The sequence below is a fragment of the Lactuca virosa genome, chromosome 4 (genome assembly GCF_052849685.1).
Source record: "Lactuca virosa cultivar CGN04683 chromosome 4, Lactuca_virosa_CGN04683_v6, whole genome shotgun sequence".
NCBI lineage: Eukaryota > Viridiplantae > Streptophyta > Magnoliopsida > Asterales > Asteraceae > Lactuca > Lactuca virosa.
In genome coordinates, this window is record NC_136429.1 from 73,755,231 (window position 1) to 73,773,325 (window position 18,095).

The window sequence follows — 18,095 nt, forward strand, 5'->3', positions numbered from 1 at the left end:
ACCAACTACTCCTTTGTGTCGCATAAATTTGGTGGGAAATTAGCATTTCCTGTAGAAAAACTTGATAATGCCCTAATTGTGGAAGTTGCCAGTGGCAAGTTCGTACCTGTTAGTAACTGCATTTTGGGTTCCATGAAGAGCTATTACCCATAGAGTTACGGTTTCGATATCATTTTGGGTATGGATTGGCTTAGCGCCAATGATGCTGAGATTCAATGCCGAAAGAAGATAGTGTTGGATTAATGTCTAAGTCCATAACTATAATTGGTAAGACTTGACCCGACCCGGCATGGTCCATTTGGGTTGCATGGCATCATGCATTTGGATAGACTATAATGAGAGAAATAACACTTAAGGTTGGTTAATATATTATAAGTTCTAATATATTAATAAGGTTATTTAATTAGTATTGATCTAGAATTAATTTGGAATTAATTAAGTGATCAAAAGGAGACTAATTAAATATATAGGTTGATTGTGTAAATCATTCATTCTTATATATGTGGGCTTGTGATCCAAGATTCCTTATGTTGGACTAAGTCCATGGGGTGACCCATGGATACTCCATGGAGGTTAAAATCCATGGAGCATAAGGAATGGGTAAAGTTATGAGTTACATGGTGTAACCCTAATAGCCACCATATAAAAGAATCCCATGGCTCAAGAAATCATGCACTAATGTGTGAGTGTGAGGGCTAGACGATTTCAAGGAGTGTTCAAGTTTCTCTCAAGTTATTCCAAGTGTATTTGGTGTTGTGTGAACCATTTGAGGTGTCACACTTGGGGCACTAGGCACTCAAGCTTCATGAAGACATTCTACATCAAAGAGGTATGTATTCTATCTTGTTATATTTATTATTTTGTATGCTAGATAAGGATAATACCTTGGATGTTCATAATTGTATGTATAATAGAGAAAACATAGATCCAAGGTGTTTAGGGTTGCATGTACACTTAGGAGTGTTAGAATGCTCATAACCCAATAGTGGTATCAGAGCCTAGGCTTGTTTTCTTGTTATACTTGCAAAAGTAGCTGAAAAATCGAGTTGGATGCATATATTCGATTGTTTTGGCTGGATTGGACTAGGAACATTAACCTAAGATGTTTTTGGACTTATAAACTTGTTTTTGATGTGGTAATGTTCATGCTAATCCAATTTCTAAGATAATTGTCATAATTTCAAGATTTGTATTAGTTTGTATGTTCATGCTAATTTCTTGAAGATTGATGATTTGAATTATCTTGTTCTTATGAGGTTCTTAGATTAATAGAAAAGTTGTGTGAAATAGTTGTTTTCAATCCATTTTAATCTAAGAGTTGATTCCAAAGTGTGTTTTTGTAACTTGTCCTCAAGTTATATGAAAAGTCACATTTAAGAATCATAAAACTCATAAAAGTTGGCAAAGGTTACAAAATGAAGAGTCTCTTCATTAAATTAAAAAAAAAAGTGTAACCTTAATTAGTTCCATAAGTTACAATAAAAAAAAGGTTATTTTTTTTATTAATTAGTTTAAAGTCTTCCATAACTTGTCCTCAAGTTATGGAACTTGAAGAGTTTTTTTTTAATTAAAACTACTTTAAACTCATATGTTATGGAATTAATTAGTTTTGAATAGTTTCAAAACTTGCCCTCAAGTTTTGGAATTTGAAAAGTTTTCACTTATGAATACTTTAATTCCAAGTTAGCCCTTAGAATTTTAAAAGTTAAAATTCAACCCTTATACTTTATAATAATATAAGTTAATAATATTTATATATATGTATAAGAGTAAAGTCAGTCTTACCGTTAGTAGGCCTCATTCACGAAGCCGGTCTATAAGGGGGGTATAAGGTTACTGCCTATAAAATGGCAGTTTAATGGGTGTCCACTCTCACCCACCGCTTCCTTGACTGGTGGAGGGTCGTTAGCCGAACGGGTAGGACAAGGACTATAATTCTCCTTTCATTAAAAGTATTAATGATAAATACTAAGTAACTAAACTCTTATTAATACCCAATCTTAGTTACTTAGGAAAATGTGAATTTGGTGCTAACCCATGAAATTACACTTTGCACTTTGCTTAAGTCGTTAGTGGAGTGTGTGTGGTTAACCGGCACACTAACCTGGACTTAACAAGGTAGGCAAAGGGTAACTTAATATTTATCATAGTATCGGTGGAGCGTGTGTGGTTAACCGGCATACTGATTAAGGGGTAAATATTAAGGGTACCAAGTATATTTGCATGGTTATTCACACCTTGTTTTGTGATCCTCGGCATCCCAGTCACAAAACATGAAGGGCACACTCGAGATTGAAACATGCATTTGAACAGTTCAATGAATCTCAAAGATCTAGGACTTTCAAATCCAATTAAAACCTAATAAAGTATTTCTTTTTTTATGGTGGAAATTGGTGAATCGTCATTCACCTACCTTCAAATATTTTATAGCTTGGATTACGGCATCACTCTTCTAAGTTATAAAATAGTTTGTTGGGTCCTAGCCTTAATATTTCATATTGGGTGTCATATTAAGGACTTTAAATCAACTATCTTGAATATCTCCCAAAAAGATGTCTGGTCTAGACATTTATGATCTTCCCAAATCTCTTGAAACAATCTTTCCTAAATGAAGATGATGTCCCATGGATATCATACTTCTTTCACCTCCTCCAATTATTCTCCCTAACCCACAAGTTCCCAAAAAGTTTAAGGTCACTCAAGCCCTATTGGCAAGGCAAGGTCTAGGTGTGATCACATCTTGGAGATGTAGTCACATATTGACAAGCCGGGAGAGTTGGGTGTCAAAGTCTTGAGAAAGTTGGTGGCTCAAATACTTTCTAAGTCACATAGTGAGTTCTTTTGGGAATCCTATGAAACAGACTAAGACAAGACCCTTAATGATCTTATCTATTTTCTAAGATCAACTTCCTAAAACACTATGGACATTGACAATGATGCCATTGGATATCCAGTAAAGCTCTCTCTTCCCAATGGAAAGGGATCGGCCATAGTCAACTCTGTTGACCCAATGGTAAAGAGAGAGGCGAAGTCTGATATAGTCCCATTATCAAGGACCCATAGGTAACTATTGCCAAAGGAAGGGGCATTGGTTACGAAGCTGCCAAATTTACATAAGGATGTTAAAGTCAATAAGTTTGGCTCTACTTCAGGTAAAGTCCATTGTCTAACTCTATTAAGTACATGCTGATTCTGATCGCGAAGATGGATTTCAATCGCATGGTTCGGTGATCAGAATTTTAGGCTATTAATTAAGAGTTATGATATTTATATTGCTTAGGAATAGATAACAACAAGGTTTTCATATGGATTGTAAGGATAAGTTTTTCCGCAAAGTTTTAAAATAAAAGAAAAAAGGTTTTGATTTTATTTATTTGAAGTATCCTTACAATGGCATTTGTGAAAAGTTGTTGCTTATAAGATTCCATTGATAGCAATATTGGAAAAATGGATTTGATTCTTTCGGTTGTGGTAGTGTCTAATATTACCAAATAAGGAAAGATTCTCATCACCCAAGGTTCAATTGGACCGAAACTTGGAATCATGCAAGTTGTATAGTATGATGAATGAGAACTTTCAGCTTGGAAAATTAAGACTAATTCCTTATGTGAATAAGGAAAGGACTAAGGGATCGAGTACACATTCTTGTGCACTGGTCAAGTCCACCACAAAAGATCAAGAAGACTATTCGTCATGATTTACTTAAGTTCAGTAAATATGGTTATACTTATAAGTTTAAGTATAAGTCTGTAGCATTGGAGAAGTTTCAATGTGAGACAGAACGAATAAGAAGAATCAAAGTATGGCAGAAAGATAAAAGTTTCTCAAATCTGAAAAGATGGGAGAGTACTTTAGTATCATGTTTATGATCATCTTAATGATTAAGATACCATATCACAATTGGTCCTCTAAAGTCAAGAAGAGGAGTCATGAATTGTTGAAATGGTTAAATTAAAAAGATGACTCATACTTCGTTCCAAAACAATTCTTAGAGTTATACTCCAAGATTGTAACTTGAGTGACATATCTTAAAGAGGGTTTGTTAACACTAGTCAAATGTAAGAGTAAAAGGTTATCTACTCTTGTACATTTGAAATTGGTAAGTTGTGATGTTTTGGATAAAACAGAGACCAACTTAGGCCAATTGTGTAAAGTATTAGTCTTGATAAAGAATCTGCACTATCTCTTGAATATTTGACAAGGGAGTCTTATATGTCAAGAGGACAGTGGGAGTTTTAAAGCTCTTGAAAGTTTCAAGACTTAATCAAGAATAAAACCTAAAGTCCTTCACTAGCACACGACTTGAGGTTTATAACCTATCGTTTTGAAATTTTTGTGCCTATTCAAGTTGGCTTTGCATAGGAGTTCTGAGAGTTCTCAATTGGTTGCACAACTACTTGGAAGCAATGGCAGGCACCTGAGCTGCCAAATGGCAAGAATTTAAGATTGCACACGTTTAATCAATATGAGTTTGGATTTGTCACTAACCTTGTCTTGTGATTATGGTTTTGACAAATTCACATGGATAAGAACACATACACTATTAAATCTAAGTGTCATAAGGTTTCTCTCCGATTCATGAAAATGATGGTGAGGAAACACTTTCACTAAGTAGATTTTAGCTAGTTAGCAATTGTGATATTTGCATTCTCAAAGTCGTTAGTGGAGCGTGTGTGGTTTACCGGCACACTAACATGGACTTGTGAGAAGTGGAAAAGGTCTAAACAATTGAGACTATGATTACGGCATCCCTTTTCATAGTTCTAAAATTGTTTAGACACACATGTGAGCTATCTAAGAGAGGTGTATGATTTTGATAAAGTTTTATCAAAACAATCTAGTATCAGAAATCTGAACTTTGGTAAGAAAGTCAGCTGATTTCTGAGTACATGTCAAAGCTAGTGGGAGCATAAGTGTTATGCTAATAATAATCATGTTAGTGGGAGCATGATAATTATGACAAAGGTTGCAAGTTAGCAATGTTAATTATAGAAAACAAAAGTTTCAATTCGTGAGGTTGCAGGGGTTGAAAAAGTTGTTTTGCTATAATTAAGGGAGATGAAATTATACTTCATTTCAATTCTAAAAAGCTTAGATTGAGATTTTAATCGTATTTAATCAAGAATATATATATGAATTTCATGTTGGAATGGCTCAACATAAGGAAATTCTACATATGGGTCCATTATTTGCGTTCTAAAATTCGATTATGATTACGGCATCCCTTTTCATAATCTGAATTTTGAGAACTTGGCAAATTGAAATGGAAATATTATAGCAAAAGACTGGTTTAGTCTTTATGTGAGACATCGTGAATCGTGTCCCATATGCTTCGGATATAGGATCGATTACATGTGCTATATTCATCCTTTCTAAAATTTTCCAAATGCCTGGGGCATTATGAAGGGAAAAGGTCTAGAATTGGATATTACTAAAATGATTAAGCAATTGTCGAGGACAATCTAAGGTTTACCAAAGATTGGTTCTCAAGGACAGTTGGAAGTATAATGTTAATTCTGGAAGGACCATATTGACATAATCTGTAAGGAGGCAACTCTTGATCAGAAGTGATAGTCAAAATGGAATATGGAAATGTTTCAAAGTTAGAAATTGTTCAATCTGTGTAAAATTAGGAAACTTAATGAAAGAAGGATGTTTCCAAGGAGCTGATCTCCTTTGGAATGCTCTGTAATGATTGTTGTCAAGTCTTTCTGACTTCGTGCATAATCATTAAGATGATCAATGCATATAAGTTTAGAATCTAACAGATTTCAGTAAATGGCATGAATTTGGAATTCTTGCATTTGCAGTAAGGATTTGGGACTGTGAAAAGAGGATCATTGGAGTGATGTTCAATTGATCTATTTTACAAAGTAAAGATCATAGACAAACATAGTATGCATACTTGGTGTATGGCATGACTAGTGTTTAGAAAACATAGTGTACATGCTTGGAGCATGGGACAACTATTGTTTTAAATTCAAGTATAAAGTTGATAAAACCGAAACAATGAATAATGAGTAATCAGTATGGGATAAATAAAAGTCTTTATTTATATTCTTAGGGTTTGATACCATATTTGATTAATTTATTCTTGTGTTTCACTTTGCATGTTTTGACTTCCAGAATAACTAAGTCGCTCTTCCTGAATGATTAAGTTATTCAAACCATCCACAGTCGGTCATATGTTGGAAGTAGATATGAATAAAGACTGTCATGGGTTGGTTTGTAGAGGTCCAAGTTGGTGGACAAAGTGGTGCTACAACACTCATGAGTGCTCATAAGTTCTGAGTATTGGATTCATCCTGCGCTCATTTGAATCACTTCATGGATTTTATCACGAGTGATCATGAGACGATAATATCTTATATTCTTCAAACCTAGAGATATGAGTTGTTACTATGAGTTGGTTATACATTGATTGCACGGAAACGCCTTGGTAACTCGATGTTATAAAACGTGCCTTTGTGTATGATTCAACAAGTAGTAGAACAAGCCATATGAGTCGAAGTTTATCCATTCCTTTTACCTTCGGGATAAAAGCGATATCTGTGGGCCCCTCGATGATTTAAAGATGATACATGTGAGTGCTTGGCCAAGCCAGGACTGATTTGATTTGTTCAATCAGTCAGTCATCATGAATCGGAAATCGGGAAACAACAAATGGACAGAGAGAATGATTGATAATCCATGTCTCAGTCCATATGATATCTAGAATGGAGGAATATATGATCCCTTATCTAATGGACAAGTCATTGAGAAAGGTCAGAGTTCATCGACAAGGTCAGAGTTCGACAGAAGCTTTTGAGAGCTGCGATTGCTGATCGGTTCCTGAAGTCATACACAATAATAGTTTTGGACTTATCCAAGTGGGAGACTGTTGGATTAATGTCTAAGTCCATAACTATAATTGGTAAGACTTGACCCAACCCGACATGGTCCATTTGGGTTGCATGGCATCATGCATTTGGATAGACTATAATGAGAGAAATAACACTTAAGGTTGGTTAATATATTATAAGTTCTAATATATTAATAAGGTTATTTAATTAGTATTGATCAAGAATTAATTTGGAATTAATTAAGTGATCAAAAGGAGACTAATTAAATATATGGGTTGATTGTGTAAATCATTCATTCTTATATATGTGGGCTTGTGATCCAAGATTCCTTATGTTGGACTAAGTCCATGGGGTGACCCATGGATACTCCATGGAGGTTAAAATCCATGGAGCATAAGGAATGGGTAAAGTTATGAGTTACATGGTGTAACCCTAATAGCCACCATATACAAGAATCCCATGGCTCAAGAAATCGTGCACTAATGTGTGAGTGTGAGGGCTAGACGATTTCAAGGAGTGTTCAAGTTTCTCTCAAGTTATTCCAAGTGTATTTGGTGTTGTGTGAACCATTTGAGGTGTCACACTTGGGGCACTAGGCACTCAAGCTTCATGAAGACATTCTACATCAAAGAGGTATGTATTCTATCTTGTTATATTTATTATTTTGTATGCTAGATTAGGATAATACCTTGGATGTTCATAATTGTATGTATAATAGAGAAAACATAGATCCAAGGTATTTAGGGTTGCATGTACACTTAGGAGTGTTAGAATGCTCATAACCCAACAGATAGTAAGCGTAAACCCACCCGGAAAAGAGTCATTTATGGTGTACGGGGACAAACACCGAGTAAATTCTGGAATAATCTCCCTGATGAAAGCCAGAAAATGTTTGTCCAAGGGATGTGCATCATACTTGGCATTCGTAATCGATGCTAAGAAGGAACAAAAAGAGGTGCAGAATATACCGGTTGTGTGTGATTATCCGGAAGTCTTTCCCGAAGATCTTCCCGGATTACCACCTGATAGACAAGTGGAGTTTCGGATAGACTTGTTACCAGGTACAACACCGATAGCAAAGGCACCTTACCGATTGGCACCGACAGAGATGAAGGAGCTCATGACGCAACTTCAGGAGCTGTTGGACAACGGTTTCATTTTACCTAGTTCATCACCCTGGGGAGCTCCGGTGCTATTCGTAAAGAAGAAAGACAGAAAGCATGAGAATGTGTATAGACTACAGAGAGCTGAACAAGGCAACGGTAAAGAACAAGTACCCATTGCTGAGGATTGATGACCTATTCGATCAGATGCAAGGTTCGAGCTATTTCTTAAAGATCGATCTTAGGTCAGGATATCATCAGCTGAAGGTGAGAGATCAGGATATTGAGAAGATTGCATTTAGAACGAGATATGGACACTACGAGTTCTTAATTATGTCATTTGGACTAACCAATGCTCCAGTAGCATTCATGGATTTCATGAACATGGTTTGTAAACCATTCCTCGATAAATCCATGATAGTGTTCATCGATGACATTCTGATCTACTCGAAAAGCCAAGAGGAGCATGGCAAGCATCTACGGAAGGTATTAGAAGTGCTGAAGAAGGAGAAGGTATATGCAAAGTTCTCCAAGTGTGATTTTTGGATCCAGGAAGTCCAATTCTTGGGTCATGTGGTTAACCAAGAAGGGATAATGGTTGACCCAGCAAAGATCGAAGCTGTAATAAAGTGGGAACGACCGAAAAGTCCCACGGAGATTCGAAGCTTTTTGCGATTAGCCGGATATTACCGACGATTTATCCAAGGCTTTTCTTCGATAGCTGCTCCATTGAAAGCTTTGACCCACAAAGGAGCTACATATACGTGGAATGAGAAACACGAAGAGGCATTCGAGAAGCTAAAGAAGAAGTTATGTGAAGCACCAATTCTTTCTCTACCCGATGGAGTCGAAGACTTCGCAGTCTACAGTGACGCATCTGGAGTCGAGTTGGGTTGTGTTCTGACCCAAAGAGAAAAGGTGATAGCATATGCCTCTCGACAATTGAAAGAGCACGAAAAGAACTACCCCACTCATGATTTGGAGTTGGAAGCGGTAGTATTCGCCTTAAAGATATGGAGGCATTACCTCTATGGCACGAAGTGCAAGCTTTTCACTGATCATAAGAGTCTCTAGTATCTCTTTAATCAGAAAGAATTGAACATGAGACAACGACGCTGGCTAGAATTACTCAAGGAATACGATTGTGAGATACTTTACCACCCCGATAAAGTAAATGTTGTTGCTGATGCTCTCAGTCGGAAAGTGAACCTTGAAAGGAAAAGGCGAAGAGCGTTGAGAATAGAAGTTGTCTCGATTATTGTGGAAAGCATAAAGAAAGCTCAGGAAGAAGCTTTAGAGAAGAATAACCGAAAGGAAGAATGTTTGGGTAAAACGTTAGTGTTCGGTACAAACAGTCAAGGACTGAAGGTATTCCAAGATCGGATTTGGGTACCTAAGACATGATGAGTAAGAGAACTTCTGATGGAAGAAGCGTACAAGACCATGTACTCAATTCATCCCGGTAGCACTAAAATGTGTAGGGACCTAAAACCCTACTACTGGTGGCCGACGATGAAGCTCGATGTTGTGAAGTATGTGGCCGAGTGTGTAACATGTGCGAGAGTTAAGGCACAACATTAGAAACCATATGGGAGTTTAGAACCTTTACCTGTACCCATGGGTAAATGGGAAGACATCACCATGGATTTTGTGACTAAACTACCCAGGACGAAGAGCGGTCACGACATGATTTGGATAGTCGTGGATCGTTTCACAAAGAGTGCACACTTCATAGCTGCCAACGAAAGGTGGTCTATGGATAAGCTCGCAAATGCTTACGTGAAGGAGATAGTAAGACTTCACCGTGTTCCTCTTACGATTGTATCAGATCGTGATAGTCGTTTCACATCAAGGTTCTGGAGAAGTCTACAAGAGGAATTGGGTACGAAGTTGTGTTTGAGTACAGCTTACCATCCACAAACTGATGGTCAGAGCGAAAGAACGATTCAGACACTAGAAGATATGCTGAGAGCATGTACCCTCGAGTTCCAAGGGAACTGGGACGAGCACTTACCTCTAGTAGAATTTTCCTACAACATAAGTTTCCACTCGAGCATCAAGATGGCACCTTACCAAGCTTTGTACGGATAGAAGTGTCGTACGCCGTATTGTTGGCTTGAGGCCGGAGAAAAGCAGTTTATGGGCCCCGAGATAGTCCATGAGACTGCTGAAAAGCTGAAGGTAATTAGGGAAATAATGTTAGCAGCTCAGGATCGTCAGAAGAGCTATGCTGACAAGAAAAGACGACCAATGACCTTTGAAGTTGGAGATTCAGTTTTGCTTAAAGTCTCACTGTGGAAGGGACTTATAAGATTCGGAAAACGAGAAAAGTTGAGTCCAAGGTTTATTGGACCGTTCAAAGTTCTTCAGAAGATTGGGAACCAAGCTTACAAGCTCGGATTACCCGAAGAACTAGATGATATTCATAACACCTTCTATGTGTGTTATCTGAGGAAATTCACGGGAGAAGTTCCCGACATAATTCCAATCTCAGAGTTAAGAATGGATGAGAATAAGAGGCTGATCGAAGATCCCGAGACAATTGTTGACCGTAAGACTAAGAAGTTACGACGCAACATGGTCGACGTAGTGCTAGTCCGATCGAAACATTCGAATGGGCCAAATCTCACTTGGGAAACAGAAAGTGACATGATGAGTCGCTACCCACATTTGTTTGTTGATGCATGATTCCGGGACGAAATCATCCTAAGGGGGAGAGAATTGTAACGCCCGTGTTTCAGGGCTAAGCATTTTAGATGATGTAATAGTCTAGGTCAACTATTGTAACTATTTTTGATGTAATAAAGATGAAATATTTGAATACTATGTGAGTTATGTGTATTTGTGTGCTTATAATTTAATTATAAAGGTATAATTAATAAAGAATAAAAATAAGCGTCAAAATTAAAGTGTGAGATAAGCCCGATATCTTTACATAAAGTTGTAGTGGTCGAAACAAGGATTCCGAGGATATAAAGAACGACGAAATCCGAGTTATAACGAAGAAGTTATGACCCGTCGAAGTTTCGCGACGGAACCGGCGCGACACCGGGAAGCGTAAATAGTGAATTTACTATAGATCAAGTTTTAGCCTTAGAGACCTAAACGAAAGTCGTAAAATATGTTAAACCAAGAGCGTCCATAAAAAGAACGCCCAAATCTGACTTCGTATGAGGAAGTTATGATTTTTCGAAGTTTCGGTTTAGCAGTATACAACCCGAAGTTTGAGTATTAGATCGAGCGGATTTTAGCCGACACAACCTATACGAGAATCGAATATCTTGTTAATAGTAGCGTAACGATAAAAAGACAGACGAAAACGGACGTCGGATGAAGAAGTTATGGATTTTTAACGGACCAATCCTGTCCCGGCCTGTTAATAATATAACTTTTAAAATAACGTCAAAATTAGCCAAATGAGTCTAAACAAAAGTTGTAGAGTACATTCCCGCCTACGCGTGGATATAAAGAACGTAAAAAACGGAGCTCGTATGCGAAAGATACAAAATTTAGAAGTTGAGTGTGCAAGTTGCGAAACTGATGCGAGATTTACTGACGTGGCAACATCTAGGCCGTCCGATGATGATCAAGCCTCGCATCCGATGAACGACGCGTCATCCTTCGCCTACGCCCCGCGTACTCTGGTCTTATCCGGTTCCGAAGTGCGAGACAGCTGGACGAAGCTGGATCCTCATCCGAACTACGCCCAGCGTAGTGCTGCTGAACGCGCAGCGTAGTCCGAAGCTGCTGACCCTATAAATAGGTGCCAAATCTCTCGGATTTTTCACACATTTCCACTTCTCTCTCTAAATACTTTCTCTCTCTAACCCATTCCAACCCTCCTAAACCCTAGGAAACCCCCCTAGCACCCGAAGGAAGCCCCGAGGCTCCCGGAGCCCCGAGAAAAAGGGTCTTTCGGTTCGGAAGCGCTGCTCCGAGCAAAGCCCGGTTTTTAAGAAAACCCGCTGTAAGTGAGCTACGCCTACGCAATTTTTAATATAGCTTCTAATTAATTATAGTAACATTATTAGGACCTTAAAATAATTATTTGGGCTATTATTATGAGTTATATAGAGTGTTGTTTAACACTTATATAATAATAATAGCTAGACTATTAATTAGTCGCGGTTAGCGTTAGACTAAACCCTAGTGGTATTGATACTAGGTTTTGTCGAGGGAAAATTATTTTGAGATAACGAAGCGCTGTTCGAGTACAGAGTCACCACCTTTCAGGTGAGTGCATAGTTACTTTCAGCTTACACATAGATATGAAGTATTTTATATAAATTACGTGCTGTGTGTGCATATTATCTGTATACTTGCTATCTATGCTGGATGAACGATTTTATACATGTTTTAAACTGTATATGTATTTTATATCTACAAAATGTGTTGGGTAAAACATGGGTAGATGTAATAGTTGCTGTGTGACAAAATAAAATAATGAGAGGCCTCGTTATAGATGTTATTGATGATCCAGTCATCTAGCGGAGTATAGATGACGACCACGGACTATTCTAGACAGCCTAGTGGAACGCTAGCAGGCTCCCAAGCCTGACCCACAGACTATAAAGTTAATAAACTTATTTATTGTGGGTTGAAAACCCTATGTGCTCACCAGGTTCCCAAGCCTGACCCACTCAGTTTCTTATATTACAGGTAGTGGCGCATGAGCATAGATGTTTGGATGAGAGATAAGGGATTATAGGCCTGTAAATACGAAATAATGTAGTAAGGCTTATGTTGTACTGTTTATGCTTTTGATCTGTATCGAACATGACATCCCGAGTCTTTTAATGAAATACATTTCTTTGGAAATTCTTTTGATAAATCTTTATCATATTTTGTTTTGGGACAAATTCCGCAACACTTTTATTTAAAATGTTACTCTGATTTTCAAACAAGCATAAACAAAATAGGTTTTTTCTGGCCGTGAAAATGGGGATGTAACATATAACTTGGAAGAGGGATGCCGTAATCCAAGCTATAAAATATTTGAAGGTAGGCGAATAACGATCCACCAGTTTCCAACATGAAAAACGAAATAGAAATATTAGGTTTTAATTGGATTTGAAACTCCTAGATCTTTTGAGATTCATTGAACTTTTCAATGGCATGTTTCAATCTCCATTGTGCCCTCTCAAGTTTTGTGACTGTGATGCCTAGGATCACAAAACAAGGTGTGAATAACCGTGCAAATATACTTGGTACCCTTAATATTTATCACTTAATCGATGTGCCGGTTAACCACATGCGCTCCACCGATCCTATGATAAACATTAAGTTACCCTTTGCCTACCTTGTTAAATCCAAGTTAGCGTGCTGGTTAACCACACGCGCTCCACTAACGACTTAAGCAAAGTGCAAAGTGTAATTTCATGGGTTAGCACCAAATTCACATTTTCCTAAAGTAACTAAGATTGGGAATTTATAAAAGGTTTAGTTACTTTATATTTATCATTATACTTATAATGAAAAATTATAGTCCTTGTCCTACCCGTTCGGCTAATGACCCTCCACCAGTCAAGGAAGCGATGGGTGAGAGTGGACACCCATTAAACTGCCATTTTATAGGCCGTAACCTTATACCCCCCCCCCCCCCCCCCCCCCCCCCCGTATAGACCGACTTCGTGAATGAGGCCTACTAACGGTAAGACTGACTTGCTCTTATACACACACACACACACACATACACATATATATATATACACATATATATATATATATATATATATATATATATATATATATATATATATTATTAACTTATAATACCATAAAGTATAAGGGTTGAATTTTAACTTTTAAAACTCTAGGGTTTGGAATTAAAGTGTGTGTGAGACTTTACAAATTCCAAAACTTGAGGGCAAGTTTTGAACTATTAAAAAACTTTTTGTCACACCCCCAAACCAAGGATGGCGGAAACGTCCGGGGGTGGAGGACTTCATGTATAGTATCATAACAGCAATTGTAATAGTAATTCAAGCAAACACAACCAACATATATATAATTGAAAAAATATTACATCATTGTATGAATTACATGTTTACGAATCAATTACAATATGTTGATAAAATATGAAATAGTAGACGCCTTAGCGTCCCATCCTCAAAAGCACTTGATTACCTGTTTAATGATTTCCTGAGAATACAAGTTGTTTGAAAAAGTGTCAACACAAAGGTTGGTGAGTTCATAAGCTTTTCATTTGTAAAAGTAGTATTTGTGTTAGAAAAATCCAATATTTTCCTTAATGTGTAAATGTAGTCTTAAAACCCAAAGACCGAAATGTACAAGTAATTTGTCATATTTATAGTAAAACAATGCAAGTTTAAATCGACATAAACTCGTTAAATTTTAATGAAGTTCCCGTAAATTCCAATGTTTGTTAATACTTTATGTGAGTTTATTATAACCATACTATGACCAAGGTTGCCTAAAACGACGTTCTTCGGGCGTCGGAAATGTTATGACATTTGTCACCCCAGACCTATCGGTCTAACTGTTGCATGCAGTTTAGGTGTGGGTTTGTCAAACCCAATATAGATCTATACACAAGTATCACGCTCTCCCTCAAGGAGACTCTGGTTACAATACAGGACTTAATGGTAATTTGAAGTAATTGTCTCACAAAGTCATTAACGGAATTTCGTGTTATGAAAACTTGGTACCGTATGGCCGTACCTTGCTTAATGAAAATATCCTTTGTATAAATGTACCCTTTTTAAATGTATGTGTTATGTAATGTATCATAAACTATACCTATTATAGTTTATCAACCAAGGGTAGTACGTGGTAATGTATGCAAACTATATTCAAAATAGTTTATTTAATGTTTGAATGTATCGATTGTACTTTGATTATAATCACTTGTTATTCTTTATATTTTATATGACCAAATCCATCTGTAAACTGATGTGTGTCTAAATATTAAGATAAAATGTCATATATTGCAGTAACATATAGTCACATAAAGATATACACCTTGCTCAACATGTTACAAGATGAAATGAAATTAACAGCAACTTTTCGTTAAAAACAGTTTCTGTTACCGTTCTTAGAAAATTTATAGAAAACTCATCACAGCTCTAAATCCAAATCCGCAAATTTTGAGAGTTTGGAATACGAGTCTAGTTTGTTCGTGAATTTTATCATGATTTTTAGTGATCTCTAACAGAGGTGAAAATGTTCATAATCACAGACTGGTCGGGGTTTGCCTCTGAAATGACAGGCAGTTTTGTAAAAATCACCATTAATTGTAGAAAAATCATTTGGAGGTGTGCAAGTAGTCATTTTAAAGCTAAGAGTTTGAACTACTTGCATCTGAAACAGTTTTGAAAACTAAAATTTTTAAGTTAGCCAAAACAGTCTGTGATTAACGTCCATCTTTTCTGATGCAATCTGTTAGAAAAAGTTTAATTGTGTTCTTGATGATTTTACTTGTATTCCCCCCTTAAAACTTAAGAAAAACATGTAAATGTATGGTATGAACTCACCTTATGTGGTTTCAGTGGATGAAAGTGAGAGAGAGGAAGTGTTCAACTCAAGAGCACTAAGAAGATGTCTTGATGATTCGAAAATCTAACACCGAATAAGATGGAACTTGTGTAAGATATCAATGATTTGAGTAGAATGGAGTTTAATAATTATGTGAATGATGAAGATACTTACTAATTGAAGCAAGAAATCCCTGGAGAAAGCCTTGAAGTTCTTGAAGTTGAGAGAAAAGATGAGAGAATTTTGGAGAGTGTTCTTGGTTGCTAAGTGTAGAATGAAAGAGTTTTTATGGAGAATGAGGAGAGAGGATCAATCCTCCAGCTCTTAGAACGTGGGAAGAGCTGGAGATTGGTTGTAAAGGTCCACTAAGGAGACAAGGAGTAGTGGGAAAGAGTGGATGATCATAGAGTGAGGTGGTGGTGGCTTGCTTTTGTCATAAAATAAGGAAAAGCAAATATTCCCTCAATAATTAGTCCAACCACCAATTCTTTTAATACATTTTTATAAAAACCCTGGAGATTTATATATTTTGGGGCCTTAGTTTATAAAATAAAGTTTTGGGTGAAAATCCCACGTTAAAATAATGAAAAACGGAGTTAAAACGAAGTCGTAGTCGAAAAACCGGAAAAATTATGACACGCAAACATGCATGTCGTCTTCTTTTATGACAGGGGCTTCCTTGATACTCATTGCGTGTCCTAAACACGCGAGTCGTAAGTTTACGACAGACAAATGTGTGTCGTCTTCCTTTATGACAGGGACTTCGGTCCTGAAGCTTCAGTTTTGGGTCCTTAAGCCTATTTTACCCGTTTTTACCCCGTTTCAAGTGGTTTTTGACCCAGTTAAGGGTCGGGATGGCCCGAATGATTACAAAAAATTAAAGGAACTTTTGAGAGAGATTTGGGAGAGATTCGGGAGAGATTTGGGAGAGATTTTAATAGAGAGAGGTTGAGTGAAAGAGATTGTGAGAGGTTTCGTTTGTGATCTTTTTGAGTGTCCGGCTTCGCAACGAAAGGTCCATAAACCCCGTTAAGCCATGATTTAGTGTCTTACACAATCCCGATGATTGTGCAATAGTGTTTTATCGCTTTGGTTTGTTGTTTAGCATTGTTAAGGCTAAGGAAAATCAAACACATGAACTTTCCAAATGATGATTTCTCATTAAAATAGCGAATTGTATAGTGATTACATAACGTAAGCCCTAGCATACAAGGGTTATTGGAGTTGACCGGTTTGACTTGTTGACTTTGAATTGACCGAAATTTGACGGTTGTCACACTTTTGGATTTTCATAACTTATGAGTTTAATTAAGGTTTTAAAAACTTTAATGAAGAGACTCTTGAACATCCATAACTTGAGGACAAGTCATGGAGTTCATAAAACAAAAAAACTCTTCAATTTTGTAACCTATGCATTTTAATGAATCTTTAAAAGAAATGTTTTTTTTGGTAATCCATAACTTGAGGAAAAATTATGGACTCCATTAAAATACATTTAGATCAAGAATTAACTAACAACCAATTTACAAATAATTCCTATGATCTACCAAAACTCATAAGTGTATGAACAATCATATCAACAATTTCAAGAATTACATAAACACACATAAAACTTGAAATTTTGATAACAACCTTGAAATTGGTTTACCATAATAATTACCACATCAAAAACAAGTTTTATAAGTCCAAAACAGTTTAAGGTAATGATTCTAGACCAATTCCAGCCTTAAAAATCGAAGATATGCTGTCAGGGTGTCCAACTCGTCGAGTGCATGAACCAACTCGATGAGTTGGATGAATTAGGCATGGACTCGTCGAGTCCCTTAATGGACTCAACGAGTCAGCTGACCAGACGTCATACAAACTTTGATTTTCAGCAATTTGCATCAAGTATAAAAGAAAACAACCCTAGGCTCTGATACCACTGATGGGTTTTGGGCATTCTAACACTCCTATGGTGTACATGCAACCCTCTAAACCTTGGATCTATGTTTTCTCTATTACACATGCAAATATTCAATATTCCAAGGTTTCATCCTAACTAGCATAATGTGAAGCAACTATACTACAAAAACCTAGTTAGATAACATACCTTAATGATGGAGCTTGAAGTCTTGATCTTTAAGAGCTTAGCCCCAATAGTGTGGAAGCCTCAAGTGGAATCACAAATCACCAAAACCACCTTGGAAAACTTGAGAGAATAGAATGCACACTAGAAATCGGCTCATTCTTGTATCCACACACTAGTGCCATTTCTTGTGCCAAAGACCTCTTTATATAGTATGGAGGATTAAGGTTTCATCCATGTAAACCCTAATACCCATGACCTTTCAGTTCCATAGGATCCATGGGTTAAATACTCCATGGACTATCCATGAAAGCTTAGCCCAACCTAAATGAACTTGGCCCATTCCATATATATATATATATATATATATATATATATATATATATATATATATATATATATATATATATATATATAAGAGTCCATATTTAATTAGTTCCTTTTGATCACTAAAATAATTCTAAATTAATTCTTGATCATTAATAATTAAATAATATGATTCTATATTAATATATCAGAACTTATAATATATTAATATAAATCACAAACATACTATTCTCAAAAGACTATCCATATATAACTGTTATG

The 18,095-nt window shown here is 36.6% G+C and overlaps 1 long non-coding RNA gene across 1 annotated transcript; it reads right to left on the minus strand.

The window, feature by feature from the left end:
* Positions 1–13,925: 13,925 nt before the first annotated feature.
* LOC145109817 (uncharacterized) lies at positions 13,926–15,873 on the minus strand. Its single transcript, XR_013709230.1, has 3 exons — positions 15,614–15,873; positions 15,439–15,523; positions 13,926–14,086 (listed from the first exon to the last, which is right to left on the minus strand). It is a non-coding gene; the product is annotated as an uncharacterized LOC145109817 (long non-coding RNA).
* Between the last annotated feature and the right edge of the window lie 2,222 nt (positions 15,874–18,095).